Consider the following 16130-nt stretch of genomic DNA (forward strand, 5'->3'; position numbering starts at 1 on the left):
ACGTCCCTTTAACAAAGTATTTTTTTACTAAAGTTCATCAGTTTCTAGTAGTGGCAACTAACATCTGACTTCATTGCACACCTTGCGGAGAATGCCACATGACTATATGCTGGCGCACATCACAGTGACGTGTCCGATAATCGTACACACTTAACAATAAGATCTATGCCTCGTGGACAGTGTGGAAATACATTTTTTAATGATGTAGGAACTTCCACCTTCAACATTTCCCTTGCAAAGCTCCAACACTTATTTGTAGTGAGCCATTAACAATGTAGTACACAGTACATACTTTTAGCAAAAGTACTATTTATCTGAAAACAACATGAGCTAAGGCCATCCCACCTCCCTAAGAAACAGCACCACTGCTGTAATGAAGGAGCATGAGAAGCACTGCCCCTACCATACAAATAACACACGCACAACATTTTCCCCTGTCCACCTACCCCCCCATATTACTGTTTGGTGCCTCTTTGCTCATTTCCGTCCGCAACTTTCCTTCTTAGCTGTCCTTCCACAAAAAAAAGCCATCCGTAAACAAAATAAATGTTCCTTTAAGAACCACCTTTCACAGTTTAAAAATATATATTTTTAAAAATCGCATACACTCCATCTACTTTAAAGGACATAGACGCAATAAGATTTTTCAACATTTCCATTTTCAGTTTGTGTCATGCTAATGAGAATATTGTAACGTTCGTCCTCCGTTCCAGGGACTTGCACGGTGAATAAAGGGCCAGCAGGCCAAGTTATTAGGCCAATCGAAGCGAGAGTGCATAACACGATCTCTGGATCATTACCCCCCCCTTCCATCCCTACAATGGGGGATGAATGCCATTAACAATCTAGATTTGCAAAGCAGTAACGTGTGCTACTAAAAAAGTGAATTTGTTGTTCTAAACCAGGACACCTGTGGCGTCTCGGATTAGAAAACAAAATCCTTTTCCAAGATGGCCACCATAGAAAGGGAAGGCGGTTGTTCCATACATGGCCCCTCTTCGCTTTCCGTGGCAGCCTGCAAAAAGCAAAAAGGAAACCCTGTTAACATATTACCACAAGCACTTTTTTCTTCCCTTTCAAATGTATCCTAATGTCGAACAACTTTACCACAAAGCCAGTCCCAGGTGGACATGGCCACTGTAATCCTATCTTTTCTCCCTTCTGGTCATGGCCAGTAGCCACCTTGTGTGGATCATGACCTTATGCCATCACCCCAACATTCTGTCCACTCCCCATGGCTGCAGCCTACCCCTCAGACAATAAACGTATACCGCTATATTTTTTAACTACATTACGACACTTGTGTAATACGAAAACACTCACACATCTCGTCACATAACACCTTTTTTGGATGACGTTCCTCTCCAGCGTAGCCAAATGCGCCCATAAGCACCTACGTGACGTGACGCAGAACCTGAAAATGAACACACAGCGACGTACAACGTAGCAAATTACATTTTGAAATAATAAACCGTTTTTTAAAAGAAAACATGAACATTTTAGAATTTGTAAAGTACTTTTATTTCACAATAAATTGACGGAGACCATCGGACTATTCCCATTTTCAATCAAATAGTAACTTTGTTTCTTCGGTCGTCAATGAAAATGTCAATCGTGAGGCACACGTTGTTTTTTTTTCGCATACACAAAGTATTCGTTTTCGACAAAGCAACCGCTTTGGTCGCACAGTGATTTCCAAGACGTTGGCATAAACTTCGGCCTACACCACCATAAAAGATGTTATGTTACTCCTAATGGCCACTGCAGCGTATGGACATATGGGTCCTGCCCGATCGTCCCACAAAACAGTGACGGTTAGGCAGCCGGTCACGAGTACATGCATCTGGCATGCAAAGAAGCCATCACTTGGCATCTGGAATCCATGGCAATCGCAGTACGGCAGAATGTAGCTTTTTGGAAAACGTAACAGAAAATACATATCAATAGCCAACCTTTACCAAACAATTTCAATAAAGACAAAAAGAACGTGGAAACTGATACACAAATCGATGTGGTCATACATGACATTTTAAAGAAATATAAGTGTTGAACATGGGTGAATCTAGTGATCGCCTACAAACGCCGAGAATCTACACTCTCCATAACAAAAAAAAAAAAAGGACAACTACACAGAAAGATACTACTTCAGTTACATTGCCAAAATTAATGTTCAGGTAATAAAAACATTAAATCTCGTGATTTCAAAAAAGACAAACAGAACGTGGAAACTGATACTTACATTGCCAAAATTATTCTTCTGGTAATAAAAAATTAAAACTTGTTCCGGTGTAGAGTCGTCAAAAGTAAGCTTACACGATATTTACCGTCTCCATTGTCTTCGTTAAACTCGACAACAATGTACTTGCACCAAAGAATATTCTTGAACTGATATTACATGTGTCTTACAAACGTTTTGAATACATAACCTTATCAAATGGTATTTTTTGCAAACTTTCACTCCCTGCATTCTTACTGAATTTCCCCTTTCGCTCAAGGTCAACCCTTATGGGTTCAGTCGGATGCGTAAGCCTACTGAGCTCGCAACCAAAAAAGCAAAGCAAGTGACCTTCACTCAGAATGAAAATACATTCTGACTTTGCAACAACATATCTGAATGCATTCGTGAGAACTGCTACTCCCATACACTTGCAGACCCGCTGTTTCCATCAAACAGTGCAGGTGACTGCCTCAGATTTCAAACTCTAGGATGCCAGTCTGACTGCAATATTATTTTAGATACATTGTAACACAGACGCAGTAAATCTTCGCCTGTACTTAATGGACACTATATTGAACAGCAACTTCCAATTTACCGTATGACTTTGGTGACAAGAAAACACCACTTTTTGACTTCCTGCTGCCACATCCCATCCCAGCCTCATTAACCCTCACCTTCTGAAACAGTATTTCATAAGTTTAACAAGTGCAATGGTGTGTTGTTTTATATGTGTTGGCGGCAATGTCCACGTACACCAAAACACGAATGAAAGATGGCGGCCGCAGCGAAAGAATCTGACGCACTTCACGCCGTTCAACATCCAATCAGTGAACGCGTCACATGTCCGCGGACATGACGCTATGGATTAGCCAATCGGTATCTTGTCCGTGGAGCGAACAGGGAAGTGTGTCCGCGGAGCGGACATAGATATCACTAATTGTTTGAGGCATACTTTTTGGTCATTTTAAAGAAAACTACTGGACGGATTGGCACCAAATTTACAAAAGCACGCTTTCGGGACCAAGCTCCTGCTGCAAATTTGGTGAAAATCCATCCAGAGGTTTGGGCTGTAGGCATGCGCAAAGTTTTTCCCCCATTCAGTCTATGGGAAAAAAAGATGTTTTGGGACCCCTCCTATACCTTTTCCCCCCCTGGACCAAACATCACCAAACTTTGCAAAGAAATTCACAGTGGCCCATATACTTTTATTGCAAAGTTTGGTGTGGATTCGTCTGGGGGTGCGGAGTTATAAGCCGCCCAAAAAGTGCTCTTCCTATGGAAACAGCAACTTAACCATAACTACACGGCCACTACTGTGGCCGTGTAATATATATATATATATATATATATATATATATATATATATATATATATATATATATATATATATATATATATAATAGTGGAGCGATTGCCACAATATAGTTCAGAATCAAGTACAATAGGAAACCCGAAAAATGAATTGCTAATAACATTTGACTCGTATGGCAGATGTGGCTGGAATTTTGCAAATAAAATTGTACGTACCGCTAGACGGAATTGGACCAGGTACGAAACAACTTGGAATACAAAGCGTTGACTCGATTTCCAGGGGGTGGAGAGGTCTGGGGTTATTGCGGCCAGTAGTTTTTTAAATATTTGACGGAGAAAGAGGTGCTGTCTTCTCTTAAAATGATAGTGATATCTCCTATGGTGCTTTGCAGCAGAGAGAATTCAGAAATGAAAAAGCGTTCATTTTTATTTGTTCGATGCCAGCGATAACCGCGGCTATACCCACAGCTACACGAAAATGAAAAGGCAGGGAACTGCCATTTGGAGAAGGATAAATGATGCAAAGGCATCACCGTAGGAGGGTGGGGGTAGGGAAGAGGACACCATGTGAATTTGGGGAGTTGTAGGGGGATAGAGACCAAGTAAAGAGCAGAAATGTTTTTTCATAGCTGCGGTTATTGGGTGGGATAACCGCAGCTACAAAAGAAAACGAGAACAAGAATGAAAGTGTGTCACACCGAACTACGAGGGTTGGGGGGCATGCAGGAGTGCTAGAGAGGTAAACAGGATTTATTGGGAGGAGGGAGCATGCCATGGTTGGTAGATGCACCTGGTGAGTGATTGGAGAGCAGGGAAACATTTGTATTTTTTCGTAGTTTTTCATGATACCCGCAGCTATATGTAGTACATTGCTATTATAGCCGCGGTTATGGGGAAAAGTTTTAAAAAGAGAGAATAAAGAAGGAAAGGTTTTGGACAGCAACAGTGAGGTGGGGAGGAAAGTGGACACGGCCGAAGGCCATGCTCACTGGCCCAGGGCCAAAGGCCCTGGCTAGTGGGCCAAAAAGAGAGAGGGAACATGTGCAGTGGCCACGGACACAGGCCATGCCTAGTGGCCCAGTAGTGTTTTAAAATGTTGAGTGGACACGGTTGAAGGCTGTGCTCACTGGCTAGTGGGCTTGAAAATGGCCACAGCTGAAAGCCATGGCGAGTGGTCAGGAAGCATTTAAAAATATAAAGTGGGCTCACCGGCCAGGGTCAAAGGCCCTAACAAGTGGGCCCAAAAGAAATGGGGAACATGTGCAGCGGCCACGCCCACCCTGCCCATCTCAGCCAATCAAGTGCACATCCTTGGTGCAACCTTTGACTCTACTTAGTATTTCTCGGCACAGTGAATCATGGTAGTGAAGAGAGCGATCTTTCTGTTTCACGTTTTGAAGCAGATGTACTTTGATTGTATTGGCATCTAGGCACTATTGACAGATAACGGATGTTTATTGTTTCCCAACTCGATGGAACTCATTTTATCGACCTCAGAATGATGAAGGGCTGAATGAACCTGGCAGGATTCAAACCTGTGAGCACGAGGTCAAAAACAGGTCCCTGTAGTGGATGCATTAGTCCGCTGAGCCACATGCCCGGCTTTAGCGGCCCTTTATCGGGTGCAGCAACTGCCATGCTCGGTAGCTCAGCGGCATGGCAACAGATCAATACCCTCACCACATTACTAGATGTTAATCAATCAAGGCCTTGAAGGCACGACGTGCTTTCTTCCATTATTAAGAGCATGCATGCGTTCTTTCTTGACCATGGCCTGAGAGCAGCAGCCATACAACATGTGCAGATCACTGATATGCGCTGGTGCCTGCTTCACGTGCTCAATAACGATGCGAGTAAATAAATAAATAAATGCAATAAAATAAATAAAATCTATGTTTGTTTTTATTGGCTTCCATAGCCCCTCACGCCAAGACGCATTACAAAAAAAACAATTCAACCAATGCCTAAGATTCATCATTTGTGTCATAGAAAAGGTTGAGCCCAATTCACAAAGATTTGAACTGGTGCAAGTCAAAGAGGCACGGGAAGCATCTCTGATTTGCTGCAGCTGCCTTACACCTCAATCACAAAGCCTAAAAGTAGAGCAAGTCCGGAGCTACCCTGAGCTACCCTGAGCTTCTCTCAGAAGCCCTTGAAAAATACTTCGGAGGTGCTCCAGGGATGTCCAGATTTGCTCCAGCTTTAGTCTTTGCGAATCAGGTATAAGGGAGCGAGTGCAAATTGGAGATGCTCCGGGCACCTTTGGATTCGCACCATCTTCAATCTTTGTGAATTAGGTGTAAGGTAGCAGGAGCAAATTGAAGATGCTCCAGGAGCAAATTGGAGATGCTCCAGGCACTTCTAGAAGGTAGCAGGAGCAAATTGGAGATGCTCCAGGAGCAAATTGGAGATGCTCCAGGCACTTCTAGAAGGTAGCAGGAGCAAATTGGAGATGCTCCAGGAGCAAATTAGAGATGCTGCTGGCACTTCTAGAAGGTAGCAGGAGCAAATTGGAGATGCTCCAGGCACTTCTAGAATGTAGCAGGAGCGAATAGGAGCAAATTGGAGATGCTGCAGGCACTTCTAGAAGGTAGCAGGAGCAAATTGGAGATGCTCCAGGAGCAAATTGGAGATGCTGCAGGCACTTCTAGAAGGTAGCATGAGCAAATTGGAGATGCTCCAGGAGCAAATTGGAGATGCTCCTGGCACTTCTAGAAGGTAGCAGGAGCAAATTGGAGATGCTCCAGGAGCAAATTGGAGATGCTGCTGGCACTTCTAGAAGGTAGCAGGAGCAAATTGGAGATGCTCCAGGAGCAAATTGGAGATGCTCCAGGCACTTCTAGAAGGTAGCAGGAGCAAATTGGAGATGCTCCAGGAGCAAATTGGAGATGCTCCAGGCATTTCTAGAAGGTAGCAGGAGCAAATTGGAGATGCTCCAGGAGCAAATTGGAGATGCTGCTGGCACTTCTAGAAGGTAGCAGGAGCAAATTGGAGATGCTCCAGGAGCAAATTGGAGATGCTCCAGGCACTTCTAGAAGGTAGCAGGAGCAAATTTGAGATGCTGCAGGCACTTCTAGAAGGTAGCAGGAGCAAATTGGAGATGCTCCAGGAGCAAATTGGAGATGCTGCAGGCACTTCTAGAAGGTAGCAGGAGCATATCGGAGATGCTCCAGGAGCAAATTTGAGATGCTGCAGGCACTTCTAGAAGGTAGCAGGAGCATATCGGAGATGCTCCAGGCACCACCAGATTTCCTCCATCTTTAGTCATTGGGCCTCATTCCGAGTACGGCGCTAACCAATGGCGCTATTAACGCCTTGGTTGACGCCGTACCCGGACCGGCAGCGCCTTGGTGGTTGGCGGAATTACCGCCCCATTCCAAGGTTGGCGGGGCGGTAATTCCCCAATCCCCATTTACCCTTCCCCATTCCCATTCTTGCCCCATAGGGCATAATGGGAGTGGGGAAGGCGTCAATTACGCCACCGTAAATTACGGTGGCGTAATTAACATCAAGGTCCCTTAGCGCCATGGTATTTAACGCCTGCTAAAAGCAGGTGTTAAAAGCACCATGGCGCTAAGGGAACTCGGAGTATGGCGGTAAGGGATTACCGCCACCGCTCTCGTTAGCGGTGGCCGCTATCCCTTACCGCCATACTCGGAATGAGGCCCATTGTGAATCAGGTGAAAGGTAGCAGGTGCAAATCAGAGATGCTCATGTGGAATTTGATTTGCTCCAGCTCAAATCTTTGAGAATAAGGCCTGTTGTTTTTATCTCATTGCAACATATTTATAACGTAATGTAATATATTACATTTTGTAGCCTAGGCTGTCATAAATAGTGACAAAATGCTACTATAGGCTTTATAGGAGGATTTCATTGGTGCTCCAGTAATGCATACTGGGAAGTCTATTGGCAGTACCTTCTAGGATGCAATGTAACTCTTCCCTTTTTTCTGAAAAGACATTCACCGTTCAAGGCAGCAGTGGGTTGCTTTAGCAGAGTCAAGATGCCAGGGTAAGCATTACCGCAGCCCATAATGGGAATGAGGCTGTGCTATATTGCAAGGGGTAGAAAAATGGGGCCCGTGATGGTTGATGGGGCACAGAAGGGAATGCGACAGGGGAGTGTCTTCTGTGTACATTAGCTTTCAAAAGCCAGGAGGCATGCAGGTGGGCCCGCCAGGGGTGGCCCCCATGACCTGGTTCGACCCGCCAGGCGTGGCCCCCATGAAAGGGGCTCACCCACAGTAACATGAACCTGAACTCTCCATGCCACCTGAGGATCCTTTCATTTCCCCATAGCTACCACCACCTCTACTTTGCCAATTATCTACAGTGCCACTACTTGCGCCATTTAGGGTGGAACAAGAAGGTCTTCTATATGTCGAACCCTTATGTGTGTTTGATCAACCAGTACGTCAAGCACCACACCCGCTACCGGAAGTGAATGCTTCCTCTTTCATTGAGCTCAGTTGCAGAGTCATTCCTGTGATATCCTCGCTTTCCTTCCTTCATTCCCATTCCTCTTTTGGGCTGTTCCCGCCTTTCTGTGAGGCGGCTACTTTTAATGAACTTTGTGTATCACTCTCACAGGGTGGATTCTGGTGCCATTAGGGGACAGACTTATTTTGTGTAACAAATAGGCACATTGCTAACAAGCTGGCATTTATTTCTGAGACTTCATTGATGAAGATCTTCTTCCTTCCTAACCTTCTCAGGCTAGCTAGACCCCCTCCACCCCCGGAAGAGTGCAGACTAGAGAACAGGGATCCCAAGCCCGTGGAATCCAGAGGGCAGACATAGGAAGCAATCAGGGGACATTCCAAAATAAGATCCCATTGCAGTGTTTGGAGATCCCAACCTGGAGACCAATGACCTCAGAGCTGGTGAGGTTGGGGAAACCTGAGGAAAGGACCCACAACATTCTAGGCCCAACTCAGAGCCTAGACCAGATTGAAACCCTCAGGTGAAGAAGTCGGGCATACTAGTGACATTGACCTGCATGGAAACCGAGACCCCTGGAGGCAACACACACACGATTCCCCGGAAGCATTTCACACAACCCAAGACCCAGACATGCTGAAGGACACCTCCTCTCCACAACTCCAATGTCCAGAATGACTCAATTGCATTGCTTTCAGTGGAAGGCCCATTTCCAGGTCCAAGGAACAAGGGATGAGACACACACAAAGGCAGTCAGAGGTGAAAGGCTAGACTCCAGCCCTCCCTCAAGCCCTAAAACACCTCCCTCTCACCTAGCCAGGTCGGTACAGTGGCAAACCACCCCACCCGATTCAGCAGCATGGCTTACACACACAAAACACTTGCTTGGGCTTAAAAAGAAGATACTGGAGAAATCAAATAGAAACTCACGATGAAAGGGGAAGTGAACAGACTTTAGAAATCGGAAACTCCATAGGCTTAAACGATTTCACCTGCAATGAAGGCAACAACCCAAGTAGAGTGGGAAATATGTGTGTTCATCAAACAAACGCTCAAAGCACATTAGAGGTTTCCAAGATGGCCACCAGCGGCTTTTATGTTCTCTTCCCTGAGTTTTGGACTACAAAGTCTCACTCCCAATAGAATCATTGCAGAGAATGATGACTACCTAGCCAATCAGGGAGCAGGCGCTTGGTCTAGGCATTATTCAGGAGGCTCCCCTTCTTCATGTCTGCAGTGCAGAACAGTGAAGCAGCAGTCTAGTCTTTCAGCACATGACATTTGTACTCGTCCACATTTTGACAAACGTGTTCAACTGGGACCCATATTCCAAATCTGGAGAAATGTCATGTCATCATTGTAGAAGAACATGGTGTTTTAAAATGTATCAATTGCATGTGGTCTTTCATAAACCCCGAAACAAGTCACACACATATCTCAGAATTGTCTGCTTTAATTTTTGCTAATTTGTGTAGCCCATACATCTTGTCGGGAACCTGTGGACACAGCAAACATTTACATTTTCAAACATTGTATGAGGGATTTTATTGTTATTTTCTTTTCTAACGTTTCAACATGTATCTATATTTCGGGCATGAACAGTGCATTTAGAAATACACACATGCCACAAACACACACACACACAGACACACAAGAAAAAGCATCATGCATGTGCAAAAACAAAATAGCAGTCAGGGAACACTTTTTTTCAGACAGGTCTCAAAGACATGGAAAACACACCTGAAACTGCATGACAACAGTTGCGAAAACATTGACAGAAAACAAACTTGTGGACCGCTCCCAATTAATGCGAAACCAGCGGAAAGCACATACACATGCACACACATGGAACATGAATTCCAGACTACATTAGAACATGCATGAGCAAATATAGAAACACTAATGACAGCAATCAATTGTATTCAGGCAAGCGGAAAACACATAGAAAACACACAGAAAGTAAAAGTATGTACTGAAAAAGGATCTGAACACACACACACACACACACACAATATAGCACTCTCTAATTTTCACTCTCACACTGTCACCGTTCTCTATTTGGGCTACCCAGATTGAAAATAGACAAACGTATGAAAGTGGAATACGCATGTGGAAGCACACAAACACATTCGGCCAGCAACAACTTTGACTCGGACATGCATACAACACACCACACCATGTAGCAGGAAAGAGCCGTAAGGAAACAGAAGCGGAAAACAAAATCTCCATGTAATTACGGCCATTTCACAATATGGTCATGCACGGAACATAAAGAAAACATATGAGCATGTATGCAATCAGACATGAACAGAAGACACACTTGGAAGCAATCAACCCTATTTGGGAGAGATATGTACCACCAGCACACATAACAATCTGAACACAGAAACATGACATGGAACAATCAGGACATGTGGAAATGGCCAGGGACATCACACACTTCCAAAATAAAAGACAAGGGGGACATAATTGAAAAGAAACACTTTTTACAAGTCGTTAAGGTTACTAGCAATAGGAAGTAAAGTCTAAAAATGTAAAAATGGGAATGTTAAGGTCCAAATGCTCAGCCCAAATCAGTTGTGCCCCTAATACAAACACGCCACCACACCACACATGGAACCTTCACTCACATCACACCACTTCTTCATAACACTTACTTAAAATGCTCAGTTCCTTATCTCAATACTATGGTTAAAATGAGTATTCAAAAGCAGTGGTGTAATGTGAGTTAAATTCACGAAAATAAAAATATAATTAATAAAGTGTGAGTTAAGGTTTAGTGTATAGTCAGATGTAGGTTTAGTGTATAGTCAGATGTACTTTGCTGAAGGCAATCAGTGATTTAGACATAGGGCTCGTACTGTAATGTCATTTCCAATGTCTGCATACTTTGTCTTTGATAGGTAGTAACCGTAACTCCTTGTATAATGTATTTATTTAATGAAAATGACAGGGAAAACAATGCATGCATTTTTGCACAAAAATGCGTGCAAAATCATTTAGCATTGATTTACAGAGCGCAGGACCAGTGTCCTTAACAATGGGTGAGAGGATGTTGCTATCAGACCAGATGATGCAAGGGAGGTAGAAACATGAACCAAGGACAAGGACAGTAGAGCATGAGATAGGAGCGGGATAGTGGAGGAAGTGCTAAGTTTTAGAATGCAGGGGTGAGGCATACGTGCCGTGGAGTTGTCTCTGAAAGGTAGGGGGGAGGAGAACAGAGAGATGCTGTTGGCATAGAATGATATGCAAGTAGTTCTACAGAAAGGAGGAGAGCCAGGATGTTAGATTTAAATAGAGATAGAGTGGGAGCAGTGCAGAGAGGGAGAGCATTCCATAGTAAGGGGGGTAGGGAAGGAAGAGAGCAGAAACAAGAGGGAGCGCAAGGGGCACGGGAGGTGGCAAGGAGATGAGCCAAGGGTGATTGGAGGTAACGAGGGAGAGAGTAAGGAGTGAGATTTATTTATTTATTTATTTTAATTCTTATAACGTGCCGCATGTACGTGGGCCTCAGGGTGGACAAAAACACAGACATAGACAAACAACAAAGAGGGAGCCAGCAGGAGCAGAAACGGGTCAGAAGGATCACTCCATGTTAAAAAGGCAGGATTTTATGGCTTTTTAAAATAGGAGGTAGTTTGGGATTTGTCGTAGCCCAGCCGGCAGGGGATTCCAGAGTAGAGGGCCCCGAACGTCAAGCGTAGTGCTTCCAAATTTTGCCGTCTTAAATCTGGGGGAAGCAAGGACTGTGGCAGAGGATGAACGAAGATTTCTTCCATTGCTCTTGATGTTAATGCGTTCAGACAGGTAGATGGGACTGCTGAAAGAGATGGGCTGAGAGAGATGGGCCATTAAATAGGATGTCACAAATCCATACATAGTTTTGAAGATAATGAGAATGATTTTATACTTTGCCCTCTGTCTCATAGATAACCAGCCTAACTGACTGCAGGCTGGGAAGGCTGAGGTGAAGCGGGAAAGGTTGAAGAGTGTATGTATAGAGAAGTTGAGGGCTTTGTCAGAGGTGAAAATGCATAGTTGAGATGACCATACAGTAGATTGGCACAGTAGTCAGATGGAGAGAGTACTAAAGTGGAGATTAGGTGCTTAGCAGTGTTGGAAGGAAGACAACGTCTTATTTTTCTGATATTGAGGAGATCAAGTCTGACTGCAGTGACAGATTTCGAGATGAAGAACGAGAAGTTGTGAGATGGGTCGAAGACGACCGCAAGGTTGCAAGCAGACGCAGAGTAGGGGTGGTAGTCAGGAGAGAAGAAGAGAAGAGGGGACGAGAAAGAGATAGCCTGTTTGGATGGAAAGTAGAGAACTTCAGTCTTTGTAGAGTTGAGCATGAGTGAATGAGATGCCATCCAGTATTTGATGGCAGAGAAAAAGTTTGATATGTTTGACCATAGCTTGTCAGATAAGGCAAATCAAAGAGACAGTCTCAGTGTCATTAGAGAAGAGTTGATAGGAAAAACTGTAGGAGGAGATCATGATGTCAAGAGCAGAGGTATAGAGAGTGAAGCAAAGCGGACCTAGGACTGACCTTTGGGAAACATCAACATTGAGGGGGTGACTGGGGAAGTAAGGCTGCTCCGAGACACCTGAATTTATTTGGGGCTGAGATATGAAGCACGCCAAGCAAGGGGCTTGTAACTGATGCCTAGTAGAGATAGTGTTGAGAGACCGGTTGATGTTATCGCCAAGAGACAAGGGCACTGCAGACATTTTCCACCCGGCGCGGGACGCAACAGCATGAATCTTTGCAGATGGGATTTAACCCGGTAATATCCTACACGTTCTAACCACCATAGCGACTAAGGCTGAAGATACAGGATATGCCCTGATTTGAGAAAGGCAGTCAAAATGCCGAAACCCGTGTTATCTCAAAGGGCCACCAATAAAATTAACTAATTAGACACCAAATATGTTGTAAGTAGCATTTGGCGCAGTAATAAGGTGTGATCAGAGCATTTTTCTTTTTGATGTTATCAAAGGCAGCAGAGAGATCAAGAACAATAACAATTGATGAACGGTTAGCATGATGAATGGAAGAGATGATGTTGCTGAAATTGAGGATAGCTGACTCAGTAGATCGAAGAGGTCAAAAGCCAGATTGAAGAGTATCCCGAAAGTTGTGTGTGTCAAGGAACTCAGTGAGTCAGTTGAAAACTACATGGTGTAGGATTTTGGAATAGTGAGGTAGAGGAGAGACAGGACTAAAGTTGGCAGGAGAGTTAGGATCTAGACCAGGTTTCATAAGGAAAGGGATGACAGTAGCCCACGTGTAGGATGAAGGAAAAGCGCTCCTGTCAAGAGAGGAGTTGAAGAGGGAAGAAAGATGTGGAGCAACCGTGGGTGCAATGAGTTCCACTATGTGTGGGGATAGCAGGTTGATAGGGGCACATGAAGGTTAGCCCTGAGGAGAAGGTCCAGAATCTCACCGGGGCTAGTGGGGTTAGCAAGACATTGTTGCAGGATTGAAGGGTAGAGGTGGTGGAAAAAGTGAGCAGGTGGGGGAAGAAGGTAATTTGTAAGGGTATTTTGAATGCTGTACATTTTTTAAGCAAAGTAGAGAGCTAGATCGTTAGCAGAAAGTGTAGTGGAAGAGGGTTTAGGAGGTGAGAGAATTGAGTTGAGATATTTTTGGAGGCGCCTCGGTTGAGACAATTGAGACAAAATCAGAGAGAGATAGAAGTCAAGTTTGACAGAGTCAAGAGAAGAGAAGTCGTTTTGAAGAGCAGTCAGGCAGAGGTGGAGATTGGAGGTGTGTATGGATGTTTGCAAAGTGCAAAGTATTTTCCTCATTGTTGTTTTCAGGGTGCAGATGGTAGGTGGAAATAAAGGCCATGGAGGGGAGGATTTAGGAGTGTATGTAGTAAGAGTGAAGTTTGAGGTGAAGGGAGCAATACGAACAGCACTAAAGCTAGTGAAGGCTTCATCAGTGGATGGAATGATGAATTTTGCATTGGTCGAGAGCGAGTGGTGTAGGTCAGAGAGGTAAATAGGGAATTTGGAGAAGGGAAGCTTATACTTGGTAATGGAACGGGTAGATGGAATGAGAAGAGTGGAAGTAGGAGTGCAGACGATGGAATGATCAGAGGTAGTGTGAGCGGTGGAGATATTAGAGACAAGCAATTGAGAGGAGAGGAAAACAAGGTCATGGGAGTTACCATTTGATTGGGTGGGCAGAGAGGGGACAGAAGAGAGAGAGGGGCTAAGGAGAAGAGCGCTAAAGTCAGTGGATAGAGTAGTGGTGAGAGAGGGGAGGTTACAGTGACCAGTGACATTAAGGTAATGATGGGGAGGAAGGGAGTCAATAACTCGTAGGAGGTGGTCAATAAATTGACCAGCGGGACTAGGTGGCCAATAGAGTGATATCATATGAATGTCATAGGGAGCAGTGATTGTGGAGAGTATATTTGAAAGAGGGAGAACTAGCTGGAGACAGGGGAGAGATATGAGGTTTGGAAGAGGAAAACAGTCTTACACCACCACCCTCCTACCATTTGAGCGGGGAGAAGGGAGATTGGGTGAAGGTTTAGATAATGTCTTGAAGGGCAGAAAAGGTTGCTGAGTCTGAGGGAGAAATCTAGGTTTCTGTAAGGGTAACAAGGTCAAGAGAGAGAGAATGGGAAACAAGGAAGTCGCGGGTAAAGGGAGACTTGTTACAGACAGATTGTGCATTCCAAAGAGCAATACAAAGATAGTATAGCGTTCTTTCATTGATGGGTGAAATGTAGATGTTTTTTTCCCCCCCTGACTATATTTGACCATAAACCTCATCGAAATATATAGGGAGGGGGGGTTATTAAAGTATCTATAAGGGGTGAGGGTGGTCGAGAATAGGTAAAAAACATAGGGGGTGGGGGGCTTGAGGGGACCCCCACCAAAATAAAAATAAAACAATTTAGATGGGTCTTTTCAGTATAAAATACTCTGAAACCATCGAAATTTCACCCATCGATGAAATGACATACAACCTATAAAGAGAGTGAGATGCAGAAGCATGCTGATGTTGAGTCTGCAAAGTAGAGAGGCGCCGGGGTAGATGCCAGGATGGGAAGTGTGATAAAAGTTAGGGTTGGAGGTTTTGTGAATGAATAGAGAGAATAGGTGGGTGAGAAGAGGGGTGGTGTCGAGGAAAAGGGATAACAGGGATATGAAGAGGGTTGAAATGGTTTTGATCAGAGGGGAATGAAGAGAGAAGTAGAAGAGAATGTAAGAGATATTTAGAGCAGGGCATGATTAGTGCGGGGCTGAGCAAAGATGCAATTGGTGCTCGCAAGCAAGTAGCAGGACTAGGCAAAGCGATAGCTCAAAGGCAAAGTAAATACCCAAAGCAATAACAAAAATGTATCTTTTCTCAACTTATTTAGTTATTGATGATATGTAGGCTTTGTGGATCGGTAGTAGTATAGGCATGGCTTCCAAAAAAGCATAATTTATATAAAGTGCATCCCACATTCATTCTTGAGCCATTCAATAACATATTGCACACACCACAGTACATGCTTCAAGCTGCAAACATTGTATCCTCAGCCCCTCGAATGACATTGTCCATCAAATCATAATAGCTCATACTCTACAACATGTGAATAGACACAGGCAGCAGGGTCCACACAGGTCAATGTTAGGTGACGTAGACCAAGGATAGATGTTTCTTTAGTGCATAGCAACACCATTCAGGCAAAGACTTCATGAAACAAAATAACTGAAAAATGTGAAAGTATTGTCGGTGTCCATGTACACCTTTTAAAAGGAATGTACCTTTACTAGAGCACTATATAGAATTAGTGTTGTGAGATGATGCTTTGGAAGACAGATTTGGAGCTTTGGTAAAGCTAATAGGAGAGCACATTGAAAGCCCTTGAGTGTGCTAGTCAGCTGGAGGAGGGGGCTAGAAGGAAGCCTAACCATGGTGGACTGTTTAGTGATGAAATCTAGTGTAAATGAATATTTTTTTATTTTTTTTATTTTTTTGACATTAGTTTTGTAAAAAAAAAACAAACTTTTTTGTCATTCTTTCCAATGTTTACATAATGCAATCCTTACAAATGAAGTGACAGGTTCAAAGTAAGATGATAAAAGTAAGATGATAAAAACGAGCGGAGGGGTGTGGACAGACAAACACACGGGATTATACTAATTCC

Source organism: Ambystoma mexicanum, chromosome 14 (genome assembly GCF_040938575.1).
Source record: "Ambystoma mexicanum isolate Mex_15411 chromosome 14, UKY_AmexF1_1, whole genome shotgun sequence".
NCBI classification, from domain to species: Eukaryota; Metazoa; Chordata; class Amphibia; order Caudata; family Ambystomatidae; genus Ambystoma; species Ambystoma mexicanum.